We start from the raw sequence: 23722 nt of genomic DNA, 5'->3' as shown, positions 1-23722 counted from the left end.
AAACATCTAAATCAACTTTTCAGCTACAGAAAAACTAAAAAAAAATTAAGTTGGATGTTTTCAGCTCCAAACACCACGTTTCTGCCTCAGATTTCACTGGAGAAGATGTTACTGCTAATGTCCTAGTTATAACCCTGCCAACACAGGGAGAATTTATAATATCACATAAAGCCCTAACTATTGGAAAGGTCATTTTGGCGTTAATACCACTTGGGCATCACCGCTTCATTTGCTGACACTTTTACAGAGCCACGCTTGATTCCAGCATGGCTGCTGTAAAACCTTTACAGCTATGGCCTAAGCCTCCAAAAATCATCTTAAAAATCAAGAGCTGGAACATCTTCATCAGCAGATGCAAGTGGTTTGGAAAGGCTCTGCTCTCTCTTAGTGTGGGGTTCCCCAAAACCCAGAGTGAGCACCCTAACCCCTGCTCCAGAGGGGATTTAATCCTCAGATCTCATCTCCAGCCCTGTTATTCCCAGCACCTTCAGACCTCACCAGTGCTCGCTGCCTGGGCTAAATTAAAAGTCTCCTAATTTCATACAAAATTATCAACCCCTTGCCTTGGCCAGAAAGCCATTTCCTTAGTGCTAAAATAGCTAAATTAGTCTTGCTCGGCCTCGTAAAGGAGCTTGTCTTGTTTATTGAGCGATAAATATAAAGGTACAGTAACTAAATTCATCAGTCCCTAAACGCAGCCGTTGGGAATGGCCATTTCCACCATCCAATCTACAGCTGCATGAATATTTCAGAGTCCTTTTTCCCTTGGGTGCTCGCCTTATCTCTGGAGCCTGGATATTATTTTCTGCTTTTCAGCTTTTTGGATGTATTGGAGGAAATGTCATTATTTGGACCTGGGTGGATTACAGTTGACTTTCCTAAGCCAATTTATATTGGCAAGCTGCTGTTTTTAAAAACCTCTATAAATCACTCCCATGAATTTTAATAATACAACGTGGTTTCAAACATGCTCCCTTAATACATGACACACTGTTACAGCCGGCAATCGCTCCTCGGGTTGTGAACTCCCGTTTTACTGTCACCTCCAGCGAGCGCCGCAGGGACGAGCGATGCCTCGGCCAGAATCATGGAAATACCCACTCCTGCCCCAAATACCATGTCATTGCAGTGATTGTGACTTAAAGATGCTGGTGCAGAAATCGTGGGGATTAGGACTATTTGCTGATATTTCCCTAAATAAAGAGATAAGATGCACATCCAGAGTACAGCTCCCGGTTGGGATTTGTGGCTCCAACAGTTCCAGAAACTCCCACACGGCAGGAGACAAGGCTATGCCTCCTCATCACCTATGGACTTACTCTGATGAGCTCTGTTCCCTTCTTGTGCAAGTTATATCATTTTCTTTCCATCCCCATTGCAACAACCCCATGGTGTCTGCCAGCTCTCAAGAGGTGTCTGTCAGTGAAGAGTGGTCTCCTGGGCAGAAAAAAAAAGGGCTAAGAGGGATAAAGAATAAAAGCCAGGGCAAAGAAGAGACCTTGGGAGACCTTTGTCAAGGAACATCTGTGGTTCATATGGAGGAACTGATGATGGGATTTGATGCCCCACTGCTGGCACTTGTGATGTCCCCACTGGAGAGCTGCTTGTTCACATTGCCTGGTGCTAGTTGTACAAAACCAAAACATAAGAATATTCCAACCCTGGAAGTGTTCCAAGGCCAGGCTGGAGCAGCCTGGTCTAGGGAAAAGTGTCCCTGACCACCAGGGCATTGGAACTGGATGGTCTTTAAGGTCCCTTCCAACCCAAATTAATTTGTGATTCTGTGAATATAATAAGAACATCTGCAAGAAAGAGGGTCTTTAAGGGATGGACTAATTGTGGGCAGGGGAAAAAAATAATGAGCCAGACTTTGCTTTTTGGCTTCTGAAAGCAGTGAGGGCTCCTCAGCACAGGGTGCAGCAGGATGGGGTAAATGGGGTGCAAGGACTCTTCAGATCTTGCCACTGCCTGCTTCACTGCACCCAGCACCACTGAGACCCAAAGCAATCCCTGGTTTAATATTCTTGGGAGAAAAAAACAAAAATCCTGTTTGTTCAGGGAGCAAACAGGCTTTTCAAAGGCTTTCACTGTGATGATTTCCCCTGAAATGTTGTCACGTTCATCATTAATCTATTTTTTCCCTTTTCTGTAACTTAACCTGCGACAAGCCGACATTGTAAGTGCTTGATTTTCTAAGAATAAATTACAGTTTCATAAATGGTATTTTGCTTCGCTGCTCAATTTGCAAGTGAAATGATGCCAATTGCTTTGTTCACAGGATTTTATCTAGCAGGAACAATACCATCCTCAAGACTTATTTATTTTTTAACCCTCAAGTTATTTTCAGAGCCTATATAACAGGAATACATGGAAAAGTACATGACAGCCCATATGTTTTGGCATTATTGACTAACCATGAGCAGATACAAGAGCCCACGTGCCTATAAAACATCAATCTAGGAATGAGATGTCACACACAGAGTGAGACACTGCCCATAGAGAAAATAATCCCTTAGATCAAAAATATTTACAGTTGCCCCACGCTGGGTTAGAGTGCCCTGAGTGACTTTTTATATGCATGATTTATGATTTGAGGCTGGGAAATCAGCCCCTCCAGCTTCTCCCAGGGACCACCAAGTTGCCTCATGGACCAACATATCCCCAGTGGGGTCTCCAGAACATGGGGTCCTCAGTTCTGTTGAAAATATAGGTTTTACACCAGCTTAATTTTTTTTCTTATATGATAAAAGATGATATGAGCACTAGGGAAAAAAAAATGAAAGCACCTTGGAGCTATTTATGTTTTTTAAATGCAGAGGAATCCTCCCTGCTGGGGAGCTCCAGGTCTGCTCAGGGATAGCCAGGCCAGAGAGGCTGGGACATGTCAGTATTAAACTCAGAAAAACCTTTCATCAAAGGAAGGAAAATAGAGGAAAAAGTCTCTGCATGGGAAATGTTAACATTACAAGATTTGGTTAACAGCCATGGCTTCTGCTAGGACTTTTTCAACCTGTGTTTTTAGGAGAGACCTTGGTAAAAAGCCCTCTTTTGGGAAAATTTTGGATATTTTTCACTTCTGGTATAAGACAAAAAATATATAGAAATTGTTGTATTAGGAATGGAAACCTGGTGTTTGAGGTGTTTTTACTCACTAATACATTGGGATGAGTTTGTGAAGAGCCTAGAGCTTCATCTCCATCTTTTAACTGAGCCACCCCCCTGGAGCTGGCTCACTCCTGGTTTTCCTGCAGTTGATAAATTATTTAACCAATACCAAGGAGCTCTGAGTCTGCATGTGATGTGGGCAGTAGAGGCAGAGTTTGCATTTCTAACAGAGAAACTGAGGCACAGAGAGAATATTTGTCTTCCCTTTCAGATATGAAAATGTGTTTGCTCTCATCCCTCCTCTGCTTCTCACCTCGCTTCCCTCATTCCCCTGGATGAAACACTGGGAAACGTTTTCGGTATTCCCTTGCATGCTTCAAGACAGTCCCAGACCTTCAGAGGCTTTGGATTTGGCACTGAACAAAACTTAATTTCTGGTAACAAACCACATCACAAAACAGAATTGTCACCTTTTAGGAAACGCCGAGTCGACATGGACATCCCAGCGAAATGAAGCATTCTCAGCCAGACAAAGTGTCCCTGTTGAGGCCATCACTAGATTGTTACAACATGGGAAACCAGAACAAAATTGAATTTAAAGGAAGTGAGGGTTTGCCCACTGCAGGTTCTGTGCGAATGGGTCCCTCCACGGCTTCCCCACACACAGGGCTGCTGGCCGTGAGCTCCGGGCTACGGGGCTGGGCTGCTAATGGCTTTAAGCGGCGCTAATTGATCCGTGCAGTCACTGTAATTACGGAGCGGGATGTGGTGGCAAAACACTGGCAGAGCATTAACTGCTGCGAAAGGAGAAATCCAAATCACGGGTGAATCGATCCTCAGGCAGCCGGCACTGACAGCCCCGGCCCTCTGCGCTGAGGATTTTCCAATGCGCTGAGGTTTTCTGCAGGAACGTGCTGATTTCAGGAATATTGGATGGGAAGAAGGGTGGTTGTTAACTCTTTTAATCTATTTCTTTGCATTTTGCCTTCAAGCCCGGGCTGAGCCACTGCGGGTTTGCCCCCACTGCACTGAGCAGCCCCTAATCCAAAGGCGTCCAACAGAAAGTACTGGGTATTTTTGCAATTAATTAGCCTTAATGACAACCTCCAGGTTGTGCAGGGTGTTGTAAGAGCCACAACGAAGAGCTGCTCTGGGCGTCCAACGGGGACCCACTGCCGTCCTTTTCCTAATGCAATTCATTGGTTATTCTAATTAAAACATGCGTTACTAGGTACTTGTGTGGGTCCGAGGGGGAGTGGGAGCAGCCCCCTGCTCATGCCTGTGGACACGGGTTCCCAGCAAGCGCCTGAGGATGGAAAGTGGAACGAACAGGGGAAGGAGAGGGGGTTTGATCCGGGGACAGCGCCGGGAGGTGACAAGGTGTAGGAAGACGACATTGTTTTGCAGTAATCTCCCAACCTTCATTAATACTACTGTCACAGCGCCGACGTGCTGCGTTAATTAAAATGAATGGTACATGACAGAGCAATAATTCCATTATTTCTCCATGCTTGCGCCTTCCTGTGTTTCATCCTCGAGGAGCAGGAGAGGGGGAGCAGGGGGCAGGGTGCCAGGACCGGGATCCCCGAGCAGCTGAAGGTCCCTGACCTGCTGTCTCCCGTCAGGGTCTTGGTGCCACGGCAGCAAGGATGCTCGGGGCTCCAGGGCTGCCACAGCAAATTCCTGCCCCCGCAGCCGGGAGGGTGCACATGCCCTATCCATCCAGGGACACACCGAGGGCAAGGAGGCCCCTGGAGCCACAACGGGCATCCAGTACAGGGACAAACCCTTCCCTCCCACAATTAGCAGATGCAAGCAACAGACAGGCACGGACTGATGGTGAATCAAGGTTTTGCTAAATTGCCTCTTCTTCAGAGACTGTTCTCCCCACCACCACCTCTCCCTGCCTCTGTCCAACAGCATTCCCAAAAGACTAAACACCTTTGGTTTCCATGGCAGCCTGATTTTCAATGAGCATCCTTCAAGTCCTAACCGGAAAGAAAGTGTTTCATTAATGCATACAGGACACGCTGGCATCCCACCAGGGCGACAGTATCCTTCCCCCAAAACTAACACCTCTGCCCATAGTTTTTCTGCTTTGGTGGATTGATGGACTGATGGAGCCATGGGAAGGGGCTAGCCACTGACTCATGGAGCTTGCTTAGAGAGGGAATTGGGCTGCTTTTGCTTGGGGGAAATTAAATAAATAAAGTGATGCCGAGCATCGGGAGGTAGCACACGGAGCTTATCTCCAGAGTGCCCATGGCAGGGGGACACTGACACCTCCCCAGCTGTCCCCTTCTGAGCTGGATACCAATCTGCTGGTTTTTGTTTGCCTATTTCCATGCAGACTCTGCTTCTCTCTCCTGTTTTAACACAAACTGAGCAGTATGCATACTCATTATTTGCCATTTCTTTTGGGTTTAACCCCATTTAGTGGCTCTGCCAGGCAGGTGGTGTTCAGAGCTGGAGAATGGGAAACCAAGGAACTAATGCTTTGAAGCATGGCACTTCAGTGCTGCAGGATTTCATAAGAAAGGGTCAAAGCATACTCCCTTCAGCCCAGGGGTGCCAGGGCAGGGCAAAGAGGAATGTGTTTGCTATATATGTCCAAATAAAGTAAACGTTAAGCAGAACAAGTGAAATTTTTTAACAGAGGATGCCTGGGGGAGGATGCACTGAGGCAAAGCAACCCAACCTTTGCTAGCCTGGAACCTTTCAAAGGTTTTTAGGAGACCCCAGGTCACAGCACGGCTTAGCCCTGGCTTTTCCCAGCCCAGAGGATAATTGCTGTCCAGCCGTGACGTACCCTTTCGCTGACCCCGCCGGGGTCCCAGCCACCCTCCGGGATCTGGCAAGGACAGATATACGGCTGGACCTCAGGGGCTCCTAAAAGCAGGTCACGCCAAAACAATACAGCTTTGTCAGAGGCAAAGGGGGAATGAAGCTGCAGTCAGCCCCGACTGCTGATGCAGGATTTACTGCCCACAGATGGGATGGTGGCTGTGCATGATGCACCGAGCATCGCCCCGGGGCAGCCAGGGAAAAGAGAGCTGGGAAAGTGTCCCCACACTTGGTTTGGTTTCTGGTTTGAATGTGCAGCATCATCTTTAGCTGCAGCAAAGTCTGCTCTCTGAAGATCAGGATTTGGGAAGTCTCAGGTGGGTCCAATGCTTGGCTGAGGTTCCCTGCTTGGACTCATTCCCCTTCCTGCTGGGATATCTAATTCCAGAGCTTGCAGAGCTGAGCCGAGCTGCACAGCAGGGTTTGCCCCCAGGGATGTTTGCTCGGCCATTTACATCACCCTACCACGGGAGGAGCCTGCCCATGTGGACTCAGGCATCTCAGAGGGACTGGGACCTCAGTCCTCCACCACTGAAAGGAATGCAGGATGCTGCCATGCTAGAAGCATGTATTTATCCATCATATTTATCCAAGAGGTTAGGAAGGAGCTATAGTGACCTGATAGAGCTTGTCCATGCACCAAGGGGTGGTCAAAGAGCACCGAAGGTAAATGTAGACAAAGATTCTGCAAAGGATACAGCTGAGATAAAAGGCATTGTTTCTTAGAATATCATCTAATAAAGTTAAATTAACCACACAACAACTTTTCACCTTAGCACCTTCCTCTCAACTTCTTTTGAGAGGACACACTTCATTAAGACTCAAAATCTTCAAATACACCAAAAAACCCAAAAAAGCCCTAACCAAATACATTTTGTCTTGTCCATTGCTAATAAAGCCTTCTGCATTGCATGGAACTTTTGAACAGAGAAAAGTAATTTTTCCTAATCCTTCTGCAAAACTAGGATAGTTTTCACAGCCAAATTTCAGAGCAGTTCCCTGACTATCCTTGCTCCACCAGTCTGATGCATTTCCACAGCACAGGGCAGCCCACGAGCCCACACAGAAAAGCCTCTGGCGCTTCCATGAGGCAGCTCTCTGCCAGGAGAGAAAACCCATTAGAGCTCCCAAGACCAGAAACACGTTGGAAGCCAGCAACCTCATTAAATGAATATTCATAAATTATTTTGCTATATAAACAATATTAATATCACACCTTCCACCTTCAAAAGCCTATTGCAGGCAGGGACTCATTAAGACCCCAGCAAAGACCACTTGCAGACTTTCAGTTACATGGAAACTCAGAAACTTTATTAAACACAAGCAATATATTTATTTTAATAGAGTACAAAGCCTGGATTTGGCCACCCTAAAACACCACTCAAAGCACTGAATCTCCGAATAACCTGATCAAACAAAGCTAATGTGTGCAATATATCTTGGGTGAGTAATATACAGCCACATTTCCTGCTCCATTTACCCAGTTTTAACTACACCTGACCTACTCTTATCCTAATAGAAAACGGCTGCTCTTCTCATTGCCCGTCCTCCACACATGTTTTTCTGATAATGACCAAAACTAAATCACTTCCCTTTCTCCTAAGTGCTGGGCACCAGCTGTCTTGTGACATTTAACTACAACAAGTCCTTTTGCAGGACGTCCAGGTTAGTTCCTGGGGCCCTCTGTCCCTGTGTCCTGTCTCCATCCTGCATCCGGGCATCGGAACTAAGGCATTAGGTGAAGTGCCGGGTCCTGCACTCAGGTCACAACAACCCCATGTGACATGACAGGCTTAGGAAGAGTGGCTGGAGTGCTGGTTGATAGCAAACATAAGCCAGAGTGTGCCCAGTGGGCAAGAAGGCCAATGGCACCTGGCCGAAATCAGCAATAATGTGGCCAGCAGGACCAGGGCAGTGACTGTCTTCCTGAACTGGGCACTGCTGAGGCACCTCCAATTCTGGGTCAGTTCTGGGCCCCTCACTCCAAGACAGACAGTGGAGCATGTCCAGAGAGGGGAACGGAGCTGGGGAAGGGCCTGGAGTGCCAGGAGCAGCTGAGGGAGCTGGGAAAGGGATGTCTGGAGAAAAGGAGACTCAATTGGCCTCAATGATCTTAATGATCTTTTCCAACCTAAATGATTCCATGATACTATGATGCCAGCCCCATAGGATTTCCCTATTTGGCCTCATCAAGGAGGTATGTGGAAAAAAACCTGGGAGCTGCCTCAGCTCCTGCTGCCACTCTCTTTGTGAGCCAGGGTCTCCCTGCAGCAGTGAGGATGCTGTGCAAGCACAATGCATTGGTTCGTGCCCGGGTGAGAGATTCTCCCAATCCTATGAGCATCACCTCACAGAGCAGGTTCAGCTTTGGAAAGGAAAAAAATCTGCTTCCAGCAGTGTTTCTGCCCCCCATGGAGCTTAGCTCGGAGTGATCCATCGAGGTGGATTTAAAGTTTCCTGAGCAGCATGTTTAAATGGCCAATTTGACCAGAAAATGTGCTTGATTCACAAGCGCTGGCTGCATTTCTCCAGTGCTGAGAAATCATGGCTATATTTCATTATTGTTACTAATTGCTATAAAGTATTATGGGGAGGCAATGGCACAGGCAGAAAGAAATAGAAACCATTTGCAGTCTATTGAGCCCAGAGAACATTTCCCAAGCTTGCTTAGGGGTGCAGAAATCGGTGCTCGGTGCAAATAAATGAGCAAAAGAATTTTCTGAAGGAATTAGCACATGGCACAAGCAAATTGCAGCAATTGTGCCTCTTCTTTCTAAGTACTGAATTGCCTCTGTAATTCCCCATCATTTAGTTGCATAAATCTTGCACAAATAAACCGGCAATTTGCATATGCACAGAAAAGAAATTACAGAAACACAAGGAAAGATGTTATATTTTTCCTTCATGAGCGGGAAATAAATATGCATTGCTTACTGCCTAAGCTGTGTTTGGCCCAGCTCAGAAATAAAAATTTAGGAAACCCTTTAATTTTCAATAATAAATACATATCAGAGGATGAAAAAAATCTAATTTGTGGTATACAGAAGCCACAAGTTTCTGGGTTGTTGCATCATGAAGTGCGACGGCAGAGCCATGTGTGCATGCAGAGGATGCAGCATCAAAGCATCATAGAATCCTAGAATGGTTTGGGTTGGGAGGGACCTAAAAATCAGTTCCAACCATCTGCCATGGGCAGGGACATCTTCCACTAGAGCAGGCTGCTCTAGACCATGGCTTACACCAATGTCTTTATTGACACTGACATCACTGACAATGGCCAAGGCATGCAGCTCACCACAGCTAACAGGAAGAGCAATGCACAGGGGTGAATGCAGCTGCCTCTGGTGCAGCTCAGTCAAGCACTTACTGAAATAAATGCAGAGTCTCTTGGGGAAGCAAACCTCTCTTGAAGACAACATCTCCTTTACCCATCATCCTGATTTTCGGCCATGAAATGCCTATATTTGTTGTGACTTCTATGGAGGACTCTGAGGTTTCACTAATACAGAAATCCCAGGGTCAAGGCCAGAAGCAATTAAACTATATCTCTAAATTATTGAGCCATAATGCACCATCTGGCCTTAGGCCCCACCTGGACCAAGGCACCAAGCGGGCACCAGGGCTAGGAGCAGCTCTGAGTGTTTGTCATGCTGGTGGAGGCTTCCCAGAGGAACAAAATAGCTGTTTCCGATTAACTCCCCCTGTGACTGATCTCATTCTGGAATAAGAGGGTGTTATTCCAAAACACCATAATCCTCTTCCAAATGACTTAATCACATTTCGAATAATGTGCTTTTCTTCCAAAACATTCATATAGGAAAAAAATCGAGGGTGAAAAAAATCAATCAGAAACAGCCCTTTGTAATAACACCTCGTGCAGAAGAGTTCTCAGTGGGGACTTGTGATACTGCACTGCTGTACAAAGATTTAATAAATCACCATTTGCAGTAATTCCTGCAGGTTGGGAGAGCAGCATGACTGAGGGGCATCTCCTCTTCCTCACTCCAAAGCCATGGAACTCCGAAATGATCCCACTATGCACTGGTGCCTCAGGCATACTCACCTATGTATCTTGTGTTCCCTGTGGACCATTTATGGCTGGAGCATTGCTTCAAATCCACTGCTCAGGGATGGTCAGTCAGGCCAAGTTGGAAAGTAAAAGAAGGTAGGAGCACCCAGACTGTGTCCTAGGAGAAGGTGCCATCAACATCCACTGGAGCCCACAGCCATTTTCTCTCTCTTTCTCTCTCTCTCTCTTCCTCTGCATCTCCCACACCACTGGGGCAGGATGACCCTTGTGTCAAAGAGGAGAAAGAAGCAGTGACTTGGATGAAAGCACAAGCTCTCACATCTTTCATCCATTAACTAATCATTCCTCCTGCACAACACATGTGCCAATTCATCATAGGTGATCAATACCTTCCTTGAGGCCCCAGGATGATGAACGTCTCTGTTGGTATTCAAATGACCTTGAGAGAACAGGGGCAGCTCCCTCAGGCACAGGTCAAAGAGCCAAGTCTGAAGCATCATGTAAGATGATACGTGATCCCAAAATCTCTCTGTAAGGCACAGAGAAATGTTTTTGACTAAAAACCTTCTCCAGAACCACGAAGGAAAATTTTAAGTCATGCAGAGGCTGGAAGGTGACACTGGACCAAGCAGACCTGAATTGTGTGTGCCAGGCTGGAGCAGAAAGCTGTGACAGCCACCTGCAAAAGGAAAATGTGGTTCCTATCCTGTGCTCTTGCTCTGGGCTTAGGGCCAATTCACAGCATTTCTGTGTAGAGTTAAGACAGAGTCACAAGCTGGGACCTCCATCCTTCACAGAGATCAAGACTTGATGTACTCCTGTGTGGCTTCTCTCTTAGGTGCAGTCCTTGGCTCAACCCCTAAGCGATTACCTGTGGCAGGGTAAGGACCAACTCTTTCCCTATCCAAATCACTGCTTGTCTCACCAACCCAGCAGATCCCAGGAGCGGACATCCTCCTGTATGAAGAACTGCTGTCTTCAGCTACAGCTTTCCCCTCTGCCCACATCCAGCCATGCCAGCAGGAAAATAAACCCGTCCTGCTCCATGTGCACTGCCCATGGACTACCTACAACATATAGGGTTTATTTTTCCCAGAAGAGGAAAAAAAATATAGATAACTAAAGCAGCTTCCCACCTTCATGAAACTGAAAACCAAACCTGTAAGAGAGCTGTTTGTCCTGCAGAGCTTCACGGTTTACCCCAAAAATAATCGAAAGAAATGCTGAGAACTGGCAAAGCTCCTACAGTAGTTGTTTGCGTGATTTAGGTTAAAAATAATTGCTGTCCAGGCTTATCTGCCTGACATAAGTAATTAGATCACAGAGTACTTATAAGCTGCCATTTCCTATGAGCATATTTTAACATGGCCTTTATCGTTTGACCTTTATATCTGCAGAGGCTTCATCCGCTCCCTGCTGCTGTGATGGATTTATTTTTGAAGACTGGGCTCAGGCTTGCCAGTCCTCGGGCGAGGATGCCTCACAGGAGACAGATTACAGCCCCAGCAGCTTCTGCAGCCAGGAGGAGAGAGCCTCTCTTTATGAGGAGATGTGACAGACCTGGGCCCTGCTGCAGCTCCACCAAAATTAATCTCCACAGTTAAATTTATTGTTTGCACTAAGACAAATTATTAATGGGCACTAGAAAGAGTCGGGCAGTGTAAGACTGGGGCTACGTGGAAACACACCACTGAAAGGGAATGGTCCTTATCATATGAGATATATTCATATATCTCATATATACATACTTTCAAAAAAAACATTCATATGTTTTTCCCAAAAAAAATGGAGAAGTGTTGGCAACCCCTTCTTGTACGTCTCAAAAGCAGATGTGCTTCCTGGCTCTTGGGTGAAGCAGCTCCCTGACTCTCAAAGCTCAGAGAAGGCCAAAAGCAAAATGCTAAGAAGAAAAGAACCCAAGAGAATAGATCACTGTCACTATTTTCAGTCACAAAAATAGCTACAGTGAGACATTGATCCTATGCACAACAAAACCCATAGATAAAGAGCAGGGATTTGAGTCCTCTACAGCTGAACAGCTCTGAGTAAATTAAAAAACCAAACAAAGCTAACATAACATCAACTAATTTCTTTCCGTTTTTATGAAGCCCAGACTTGGGTGGTTCTCTCTTCCCATTAGAAACAATTGAGAAGCAGCTTGACTTTGCTGGAGTTGTCAGTTTTGTAAAATAAGAGATTTCATTTTTATACCTCGCTCAATTTTTTAATGAAATCTAATTTCCTTTTAAAAGACACTTTCAAATTTCCTTCACAACTGATGGATATGGTACTCTTTTACTGTCCAAACTTCCTTAATGACATAAAGACCCTAAATTTTAAAGAATTTAATGTTTGCAGAGCCTTTTAATATCTTCATGGATGGCAATCTAGTCCCTGTCTTCACGAAGATTAAGTGAGACATTGAGGTCAGAGTTATTTTGGGAGAACACATGAAGAGGTTGCCTTCCTTAGGAACCAGGCTGAAAATCCGGGAAGCAGCCAGTCAGGTACTCTTCCTGTTGAGCTGGAAATTATGAAGCAGAACAATAATGCTGAGTCTTGCCTCCATCTGGCAATCTCTCCTATCCAGATTCTCTTCAAACCTTTGGAGCAGGTGGAAAAGCCAACAGGACAGTTCATCCCTTGCCACTGGTAGGACATGATGTGGATTGAAAAGATGCTGTACCACCCATTCAACCAGTGTTCCCTTCCCACCACATCTCGAGTAAGCCCCCAGCCCATTTGCTGTGGTATTCTGCTGGTAGCTTGAGGTGGATTTGAGAAGCTGAGGACCATCAATCCCATATAAAAGTCAGGGCTGTTTTAGATCTCCAACTGCTTTCAGAAGCAGCACAGATGGGAACAGCTGCTGCAAACCAGAGCTGTTTCCCATCAAGTAGGCAAAGCCAAGGGTCTCTTCTGTGTTCCACAGAAGTTTGTCTCATCTGTGAGTTTGTCTGTTTTAAAGGGAGGTAGAATATCTCTTAATAGGATTTCAGGACTGCTTTATCTATCAAGGACAAAATCCCACAATAAGACAACATCACTGAGAGATTATCCTATGTTCTCTGAAGGAGAGAGCACAAGATTATCCTGAAATGAGGCTTGTCTCTGTTGAGGTAATGAGAGATAATTAGTAACCTCCTTTGCATAGCTGGATGACCCAGAGAGCACTCCCAAAGTAGAAAAGCAGCAGCATTTGCAAAGGGAAGGAATCCAAGATCTGACATGGACTCAATCTGAAAGAAAAACTTCTGGAAAGGATCAGGGCAAGGCCATGAATTTATGAAGTAGTTGTTTGGCTGACTCTAATTTTTAAAGCATTATTATCCTTTTAGCAGGGCTGTCGGGTAGATGGAAGCCAGAGCCCATGTGATGAAGAGCAGCTGAATAGCAATTTGCAGCAATTCCTCCTGCCTTCCACACTTTTTTTTCTGCAGAGCAGCAAGCCAAATTGCTTGTAACCAGCTTACTGCAGCCTGAAATGCTGCAAAAAGGGAATATTCTGGGCTGGTGGTGTGAGGAGTGAAGAGGGAGAATGAAAAAGGAAAAGAAAGGTCCTGAGATCCATTGACATTCCAAAGCCCAAAGCCAGACAGGTGTTGGAAACATTTACTTTGAATTCTTGGAGATTCTTTCTAGACTGACCCAAACAGGGCAAACCAAAAAGCCATATCTGCAGATTTAAATGCATTTTGTGTGCTCTTGCACCAAATTCTCATCTTGCTCACAGCTGTATCATCTGGATTTCTCCAATAAAAGCATCCCTCTTGCATGCAGCATCCCTTTAACCTTCCAGGTGCTCAAAAGCCACCTTCCAAGTAATGCAATCAAAACAATCCAGCTAAAAGCCTTTCTTCTGGCCTAGGCTGACATGAATTGTTTCTAATAAAGCTAAAGCTCTGTGGGACAACTAATGGGTGCTTATTAGTACAAGCAATGGACTATTCAATCACCCATATAGAGAAACTAATGGGGATTGATGGCCAAAATACAGGATGAGGATTTAACTCTAAATAAACAGCTGATAGGCTGGTGATCAGATTAATCTTAGGTATCAATGGGGAAAGTTCATACCCAGCTAGTAAAGAGATAAACAAAATATGTGGCAAATGGCATAACTGGGTCCCTGGGGGGGGTTCAATGTTATTGCTGTGCCAGCAGGTAGGTTTCCAGAGATGTTCACCTTTCCAAACAACACTGGTTTGGGAGCAAACTAGAAGATGATGCAAGAAAGCAGCTGGAAAACCTCTGCATAAACCTTTGCACTCAGTAAGAGTAGGCTTAGATTAGATATTAGAAAGAGATTTTACCCTGTGAGGGTGGGAAGGCGGTGACATAGACTGCCTAGGGAAATAGTGGATGCCTCATCCCTGGAAGTGTTTAAGGCTAAGTTGGAAGGAGCTCTGAGCTTCTCTAAGCTCTGATCTAGAGGAAAGTGTCCCTGCCCATGGCAGGGGAGTTGGAACTAGGTCCATTAGATCATTAAAGTCCCTTTCAGTCCAAATCATTCTATGATTCTGTGGTCTTTTTTTTTAAAAACCACTTTGCATACAATCCTACCTTTTCCTATTTCATCTCCTCCTTTCAGCAAACACTTCCCAAGATTTTTCTAAAACCCAAGATTTTTAAACCTTTGTCCTAGAGCTGATGGAGGAATGGTATGATTTGCTGAGTTGAGGGAAGGGCATGGTCACCTCTGGGGCTTCTAAGTTACTCTTCCCTGCAGCAAAGCACTCCTTGATTTCCATCTTCCCATTTCCTTTCCTTTGAAAGGCCTCCGACCGGATCACAGATGGCAATTCCTATGTGACAGATCCTAATATCATTATTGATGACAAACCAGATGTCCAGGGAGACATAAAGCTCCTTTTAATCCAAAATTCATCAAGAGCCTCACCTTTGTAGTTTAGGGTGGGTGCAAAGGTATCTTCATCGGAAGGGGTTGGGGCCACACATTTTTTCCCTCTTGCCTCAGTTTTCCTTTGCACAGCATGGCTGGAAGTGACTAAAGCAGACACCAAAGGGGTCCTCTTCTCAATAACAGCATCACTAAAACACTACAAAAATCTCTCTTGAACTTCACAAGAGCCTGGGAAGTGACATACTGTATGTGACAGTGTTATGAACCTCAAGCCATTACAACATGCTGCTCCTGCTCCTTGCTGCATTCTAGGTACATAATTCCTAGTCAAGAAAGAAAGAATTCCTGGTTTGGGTTATGGAACAATCCTGACGCCTAATGTATCAGTTTGTCTCCTGCCTGACAGCTAAATATGATCGATTTTTACATAAATTAGGTGTTGTATAGCTTTCCTGATATCAGCCACTGGAGTAAAAAGGAATGACACGGGATCAGCATAAGCAGGAGATGCAGTGTGGACCACAGCTAGTTAGCAGCAGGTAAAACCACAGGTGACTTGTTCCCACTAACATTTTAAAACAAGAGCTCTTGTGCTCATTATCTCTCTTGGAGACAGGGAGAAAAATCCCAACAGCCTTTGTGGCAGCGAAGACAAAGCTTTGCTCGGTAGGAGATGTTCTATACAGTATAATGTATGCCGGGAGCAATCCCAGTGTTTTATGGGCCCGCTTAGTGTGAAGTGCAAAACAGGCTTGGGGCTGAGGCTGCATTATTCATGGGGGACCTTAAATATTTCAGTGTGAGGTTGAGGAACAACGTAACAATAGTGTATTGTCCCCTTTCTTCCCCTAAAATAATTGTTTGTGTTTAAGGAGGCAAGCGGGGAATCTTTTCCTTTCAGTGTAATGCCATGAACTGACTGACACATCCCAGGGAAAAGCAGGATAGCAGTGAGGCAAATCCCCCAGTCCCTCCAAGGGAGGGGCAATTTTCCTGTTGTCTCCTAGCTCCCAAGGAAATACCAGTCTGTCTTTAGAAAAGGAACAACTCAGTGCCTGACATTTCTTTTTGGAGATGATTCACCAGCTCTGTGCGTGAAGGAACACATCAGCAGGTGGGTGTGCAGACAAAGTTTCTGGCCGTTTTTCCCCTTTGAAGCAGCAGAAATATTTCCACGCCACTCTCCTGTGCATGACTTGCTTGATCCAGAAGTAATGGCTGGTTTGCTGCAGGGCAGTGGGAATAACCCAAAATTGCACTGTTTGGGGTACTGTGAGCAGAGCAGTGAGGGCAGAGGCTGGTGAGGAGGCAGAGCTGCCTCTGTACAGATCCGCTGCTGCCATCAGCTGGCAACTGGAATCCAGCACAATGCCTCTCCCTGGGATAAGAGCTAAAGCAGACATAACACACACCACTGACACCAAATCCCTCCCTGGCTGTTTTCACTGTGAAGAGACATCCTTGAGCTCAAAAAAGAGCAACGCAGCAGATGGGATGCTCAGACACAGAGGAAAGCTGGATCTCTCCAGGCAAAATTTGCCTTTAAATGCTGCTTTATTCTCTCCAACACCACGGAGGTGAGAGTCACAGAAGCTTAAGGACAAGCCTCACTGTGTCCCAGGCTGGGTACTGTACTGTTCACACAGTGCTGAATTTGGACCAGAGCTTCAGGATCCAGTCCCCTTGCAGACAGCCTGGGTCTTGCTATTTATCCCTACAGCTCTAGCCTCGTGTTGAGACTCTTGAGTGGCGTGAGGTTTGGCCAAACGTCACATAACCAGTTCTTTCAGAAAGCATGATTTCAGATTCCAGATTCCAGACCTTTCTCACTTCTGTTTCCCTTCCTGCAAAGACAAATCTTGGCAGCTGTCTCTTGCACGAGATAAAACAGAACCAGCTCCCCACATCTGACACAGCTGAAGCAAAATAAAATCCCTGTTTCTGCTCTTATTGGAACCATCAGAAAGAAACTCAAGTCACTTCCCTGACAGTGAGAAATCCTAATATTTCAGTTTTGATGTTTAAACTCGCCCATGTTCCTTCTCAGCTTAGATCAAGGTTCATAGCCAGAAATTCACATTCCATAGCCACAAAACCTTACCCTAGTCCACTGTATCAGCTCATCTGTGACCTGTTACATGTGCTGTGCTTCTTACATGGAGTCATTTGCATGCAGTTCCGTCCAAAACAAAGCTGCACAACTTTTCCTTTGCAATTAGCCCTCCTACTACAAGGCTGATATGACCACTTTGCAGACTTCTCTCTTGTTTAGATCAACTGATAATTAACAGGCACAGCTGTTGCCTTTTTTCTTTTTTCTTTTTTTTTTTTCTTCTTTTTCTTTTTTTTTTTTTTTTAAGAAGGACTGGGCATAGCCTGCACACATCCCATGACAGAGCACTGAGCTTTCTCCAGCAAGAACATTCCTGAGAGCCAGATCCTGATACAGCCCCTGCACTGCCCTGGGTACTCCCATATCATTTATTCCCTTGGCAAAGCTGCAAAGCTCTCATTTGGGTTGAGGGGAAGAAGCAATAGGTCCTCCCTTTGCTTTAGGGGTGTCACTGCAGACCCACACATCCCTGTGCCACGACACAGGTGCAGTGCAGACATTGGGGGTGCTGCCACCCCCACCTCCTGCCAGAACTGACCCAGAGCCTCACTCCTGACCTGGCTTGTATAGGAGTCCATGACCTAGAGGTGAACTGTTCTATATCCCATATCCAGTCTCCCACTGAGTTTATTTTCTGGTGTGGCAGATCAAAGACTGCTGTAAGGAGAAAATCTATCAAAGGCTCAGCACCCTAATATAGATCCAGTTCGCTTTTATGTTTACTTTCAACAAGCATACTCCTTCCTATTGTTCAGCAATCACTTTAAAATGGACAATCATCAGATTTCCCTATTAATGGGAAAAGCCAGGCAATCATAAATCTTAAAATCTGTTACTATCTGTAAACTGCATGTATTACATTATGGAAAAACCAATCTGTGGAGGAAAGCTATTACTGAGTGACCATGTCTTGGCTCAGCAGCTGGTTTTCATTTCAGCAGAGGATCCCCTCTGCTTCCCAGCATCCAGCAGCACTGCTCTTCCCACTGCTTCCCTGTAAGCACTGCAAAGCTACAGTGTTGGCCAAGCACTACAGCAATTCAGTGGTGCAATGAACAAGGAAAACTTCTGCATCTAAGACAACTGCCAGCCCCTCACTGCATCTGCCTTGTCTTTCATTCCGTCCCATTCCATCCAAGAATGGTTTGGGTTGGAAAGAACCTTAAATGCCATCCTGTTCTACCCCACTGCCATAGAAGGAACACCTTTCAATAGATGAGGTTGCATCCAATGGGTTTGGAAGAATGAAAAGTTCTTTTATTTCCCCTATACAGTGACCTGCACAAAGCTGAACCTGGACTCAGCTGACTGGTGGACAGTGCCTTTCAAGTCCTGATACCTCCCTTATGGCACAGAGAGCAAAAGAATAAGGGCACATGGACCAAGAGATACATGTTGATCTTCTGGGTAAAGCAGCATTCAGGAATTCCCAGCTGGGATTCTGGTCCTCTCCATCAAAAAGGGTTGGAATTTAAAGCAGCCACGAGGACAAATCTGAGTTTTGGTACAGTTTACAAGTCGCTTTGGAAAAATTGCTTAACCACCCTCAGTTCCCATTCCCTGTGCTAGGTGGGATACTCGTGCCCAGTTTACTGGGATGTCTCATGAATTATCTGGTATTTAGGAAGCTCTTAAATCCATGTAACTCACATGTAACAATGAAATGCGATCCTGCTTCTAAATAAAACAATAATTCAGAATTGAGCACATTTTGTTTTGATTTTCCTAAGACTGTCTGAATTCACTGAGACAAGTGACAAAGAAGTATGATTCACTATATTCATGACTATTTCCAAAATGGTTTACTTTAATCTGAGCAACTGGAAAAACGTTAAAGGCAAAACTGCTTTACCCAGCTGACTTAAAAAGGTTGTTTCATTCCACATTTCTGTTTTCAATAAACATACCAGGATAAAAACATCCCCTGCAGCAGATCTATGCAAAGGACAAAAAGGCGTTAAATCCAAAGTGGGGGCGGGTGGAAGAGATAAATAGTTTACTCCTATTATCTTTACCATATGTTCTATTCCAACTGGATACACATAAACAGCATGCAATCTTCAAGCTCAGCTTTAGACTCTTTGAAGTGACCTGACCATACTACTGATTTATTTCAAACTAACCTTTTTCTTTGAACCTTAGGTCAAGGTTAATTCCATAATAAAAAATACCTTATACAGCTGGCTGTTCCAGTGGTGCTAGCAAGGAACGAAGCCCTCAGTCATAAGCATTTGTTTCACTGAGTGTGGTATTGTATTTCTATTTTCCCTTCCCTGTATTAATTTCCTTCACAGACCCTAGTTAAGTGGGAAAAAACCCTTTTTTCCGGTCTGTGAGATCAATTTTAAACACACTGGAATTAAATGAAAACATTTAAGCCACATTTCTCTGCTGAAATGCATCCGCCAACACCAGAAACTATTTTTATTACAGTCTATGTTTAATAATCAGATCTTCAATTTCATAAGAAGCCACAAAGCTACGTTATTCAAACTCCTGCACTGGCAACGACCCTTTCAGTATCTTTTAGAAAACCATCTCTGCACTGAATCACAGCAAATCACCAAGGATAGCTTTTCTATCTAAGAAAATAAAGGGGGAAAAGAGAAAGACAATTGAAGGGCCCTTCTCAAAAAAACAGAGGAGAGTTCCTAACCAGTGTTTGCCAGTGCCCCAGCCAGCCTTGTCTGCCTGTAGGTATGAAAGCATGCCAAGCAGGGGTGCAAAGGTGTGGGAGAAAGCTTGGAATGTGGGATGCAGTCACTAAGAAATGCTGAGATGCACAACACATTGCTCAAGTATTGCTCATCAGGTTGTTTTCCAGAGGACTGGAAAGGTGCTTTTGAATTTCAGTCTCCAGCCCATGTCACATACTCACAGCACTTAATTAAAAAGCAGCAGCACCAAAGTTAAACAAGCAGCTGTTCCACATTTCTCCTGACTCCAGAGCTTTGCCAACACCTCTTGGAGCTGTGGGAAGAGGGATGACTAGAAACCTTTGTTTGGGTTTGGGGTTTCTGCAAGGCACTGTCTGGAAAACCTTATCAGCTGTAGCTAACCCTGAGGGGAATTGTGCTTCCCCTCCAAAGGAACGATGATGTTATCCAAGTTTATCCTCCCACATTTTGCAGGCCTGAGTCTACAGCGGTTGATGTTCAGGATCACCAGCACACCAAAGAGCATCTCCCTTAAAACAGCCCCAAAAGCTTTCAGCACTTCATCTCTGGCTTAGGGGCAGCTTTGTAAAACAGGGTTTAGCCCAATGTTAAATGAGTTTGAGCAGGCAGCACTCTCAGGCAGCATCAATACAGCAAACTTGTTATCTCATCAGTATCTGTCACTGCCGAGCCAGCGGAGCTTGCCGTAATGGAAGCACCATCCATTTGGAATCCCAAAGGTAGGCATCAGTTTTGGATCAATGCTTGCAGAATCTCCATTAACTATTACAGTGCCAGGCACCTTTTAGATCTATTTTGGGTTAATTTCTTTAAACCATAACAAGGCCACAGAAGGTCTTTCACTGCATTTTGACTCTCTCAGAGTAATATAAAAAGTGGTGGCACGGGAAGCCCAGCCTTCCCAGAAGTGATGTGGTTCCAAGGAAAACCTTTTCCCTCCAGCTCTCTGTTCCCACTTCTGTCATTCACCACTCTGTCTTTCTCTTCCAGCTTCTCCTCAGGGACTATTGCCTATTCCCACTCCTTAATCACATGCCAGGACGCCACACTTCCAACAGCAGGGCCCCAGCTGGCAGTGGTCTGTACATTCTGCTCTCGACCCCATGCTCTGTCCCAAAACCACAGCCCTGGGCATGCTGTGAGGTAAAAGATACAGCATGCAGAAAATCCCAAACAAGAGACACACCTTTTGCTACATGGAATGTCTTTACCTGTCCCACAGATATCAACAGCAATACTCGCCCTCTAACACAGTAATTGGTATCTTAAAGGAAGGTACTGGAATTATATCAGTTCAAAAGCTCAATATAACAACGTAAAATTTCACCCAAATGCATTGAAAGAGACACCTCTACCATTTTCTAATCTTCTTTAACAGGCACCAAAAATATTACAGCTAATGATTTATTAGTGAATGACATCAGCCAATTAGACAGCCAAGGACTGACTTTTCAAAAGGATCACACAGAACAACTTAATATCACGGGAGATAATAAACATGTCCTGAGCTGGATCACTGAATGATGTTGCTAACAGCCTGTCAGAGATATCAGATATTTACAGCAGAATAAGGCACCACATCAGATAAAGTAAAATACATCCTCTCAAGGATATAGAAATATGGAAAGGAATCACTCCAGCTGCATTTCAAGTGTGGGTAATTTCCATAACTCCTGAGAAAATGCTTTGTGTGGTGCTAGTTCTCTTCTTAAGACACCCATCCATGCTGCTGGCATGTGGGAGACCCCCTGGAGCAAGCAAGTTGAAAAATTGCACAGACCTCCTAGACTGGACAATGTTTTAATGTTTTAAAGAGAAAAATGTGTACAGGTATCTACTAAATTAGGTAATGTAAACTAAAGGCACCTTTAAAACAATTGTCTACATGTTGCCATTAAATATGTCAGACACAAGCAAGCATTTGTGCTGTCCAAGAGGCTTCCTATCGCAGCCTTTTTGATGCAGCTGTTATGGAAAGACAGTTTTTTTGGATAAACTAGTAAAAAGCAAGTAAATAAGGCTACAACTCAATTCAATTAAATATATCATTGTGAAGTATCTTACAATTTGATGCAAACTGTGCACAGCCTATGATCTATCTGGTTCTATCCATAATTTTGAAACCTCATCCTTATGAAATATAGTCAGAATTATTAAAAACTTCAAGCCATTCAAGTGGATGATTAAGAATAGGAATTCTGCACTTGGGAATCAAGTTCCCTCTTTTTTTGCTTTGATACCAGTTTGCCCTTAGACAGGATGTAACACAGCTGGTGTTCCTGTTTAAGAAGGCTGCAAATTGCAGCTCCAGCTGTCTCTGGAGATCCAGCTATGAGATGAGAGCCCAGTAACAGGTATTCACAACTGACCTTAGTATTTTTCTGAGCATCTGTGCCTGTATCAGTTACTTCATGGATATGTGCAATATCCCTCCTGAATGAAGAAACCAAAAAAGGTGTTAGGAGACATCCAATATTGCTATACATTTCCAAAATTTTACTCAGGACACCAACAGCATTTGGATTGAGGAGACTTTCACATCAATGAGGGGGATTTCTAAGACATTTTGGGACTGAAAAGATACTTCACAGCACTAACACCACACCAGCATTCCAAGGAGGAACACTGAGCCTCAATCTCAAGCAACATAGAGAATACAACTTGATTAAGAGGTTCAATTAAAAAGTGAATCCTTCTCCCTTAATCCTGCAATGTCAGCCTGCAGAGATGACTCAAAACAAACATGGATTCTTCCACTAGACTACAAATTTGGATGATAAAGGGAATTGTTGAGGAAAAATTACATCTACACATTTTTGACTTAAGTCTGTCAAAATTAGAGTCACATAAAAGTAAATTTGACACAAAAAGCAGTGTCCTTGGATGACACTTCTGGCGAATCTGCTGTTTCACATGAATTCAATGCCCAAGCTGGGAGCTTGAATCTGCTACGCCCCAGCAGTTGAAGGCAGGGCCCTGGGACCCTCCTGATGCTGTGCAGAGGATGGGGCACAAGCCATCTGACATGGCCATGGTGCAACTAACACCGTAGCACTCTGTCAGTGTCCCCCCAGCATCCCCTGCTTTGGGGTCCTGATGTGCTTGCACTGTGGATACAGAACTCGGGTCCCCCTCCATGTCCTTCCTGCCCCATGTGCCTGATTTGGTCTGTACCTGAGGTGAAGGTGACATTTTTCTCCCTGACCCATAACCCCTTCCAGTCTCTGAGAGAAAGATGTAATTGCTCCCTTTGCCCCTCCAGGTCACTACCTGAGAAGATGCTGTTGCACCCTGTAGGCCTCTCATAGTTTCTACCTGAAGAGAAAGCACCATTCCTGCATACCCCTCTCCCAGTCCCTACCTGTGAGGCAATGCCTTTTCCCCCCATACCTCTCTTCCTATCTCTACCTGAGAGCAAGGTGCCATTCCTGTCTTTAACCCTCTTCTGGTCTCCCCCTGAGAGGAAGATGCTATGGCCTGCTCCACCTTCCCTCGATCGCCTGAGGGGATGGCGCCATTTTCCCACTGCACCTCTCCCACAGTCTCATCCTGAGGGGAAAGCACCGCTCCCTCCTCATACTCTTCTTCAGGTCATTACCTGAGGCAAAACTGCCGTTTCCTTTCCTACCCCTCTTCTGATCTCTGCTTGAGGGGAAAGCGCTATTCCCCACGAACCTTCTGGGTCTCTGCGTGAGGGGAAGATGCCATTGCCCCCTGAACCCCTCTCCTGGTCTCTGCCTGAGGGGAAGACAGCGCTGCCCCGTGGAGCCCTCTCCTGGTCTCTGCCTGAGGGGAAAATGCCATTGTCCCCTGAATCCATCTCCCGGTCTCTGCCTGAGGGGAAGGCGCTATTTCTCACGAACCTTCTCCTGGTCCCTGCCTGAGGAGAAGATGCCACTGCTCTCTGTAATCGTCTCCGGTCTCTACCCGAGGCGAAGGCGCCATGCCCCCAGACCTCCATGCCTCCTCCGCGTCCCCACATAACGGCACAACCGCGGGCCGCCCCGCTCCCGGCGACGCAGGCACCGACAGCGGCGGAGCGGCGCGGGGCGGGCGGAGACGGCTGCGGGGCGGGGCGGCGGGGACAC

At 45.4% G+C, this 23722-nt stretch overlaps 1 long non-coding RNA gene across 1 annotated transcript; it reads right to left on the bottom strand.

Annotated features, from left to right (window-relative positions):
- Positions 1-10012: 10012 nt before the first annotated feature.
- Positions 10013-23673, bottom strand: LOC130257403 (uncharacterized). Its single transcript, XR_008841322.1, has 3 exons — positions 23498-23673; positions 22004-22067; positions 10013-10243 (listed from the first exon to the last, which is right to left on the bottom strand). It is a non-coding gene; the product is annotated as an uncharacterized LOC130257403 (long non-coding RNA).
- Positions 23674-23722: the final 49 nt, after the last annotated feature.

The sequence above is a fragment of the Oenanthe melanoleuca genome, chromosome 10, assembly GCF_029582105.1.
Source record: "Oenanthe melanoleuca isolate GR-GAL-2019-014 chromosome 10, OMel1.0, whole genome shotgun sequence".
In the NCBI taxonomy this organism is placed as follows: Eukaryota; Metazoa; Chordata; class Aves; order Passeriformes; family Muscicapidae; genus Oenanthe; species Oenanthe melanoleuca.
Note: the sequence above shows the minus strand (reverse complement) of the source record. Positions and strands in the feature narration are given on the sequence as shown.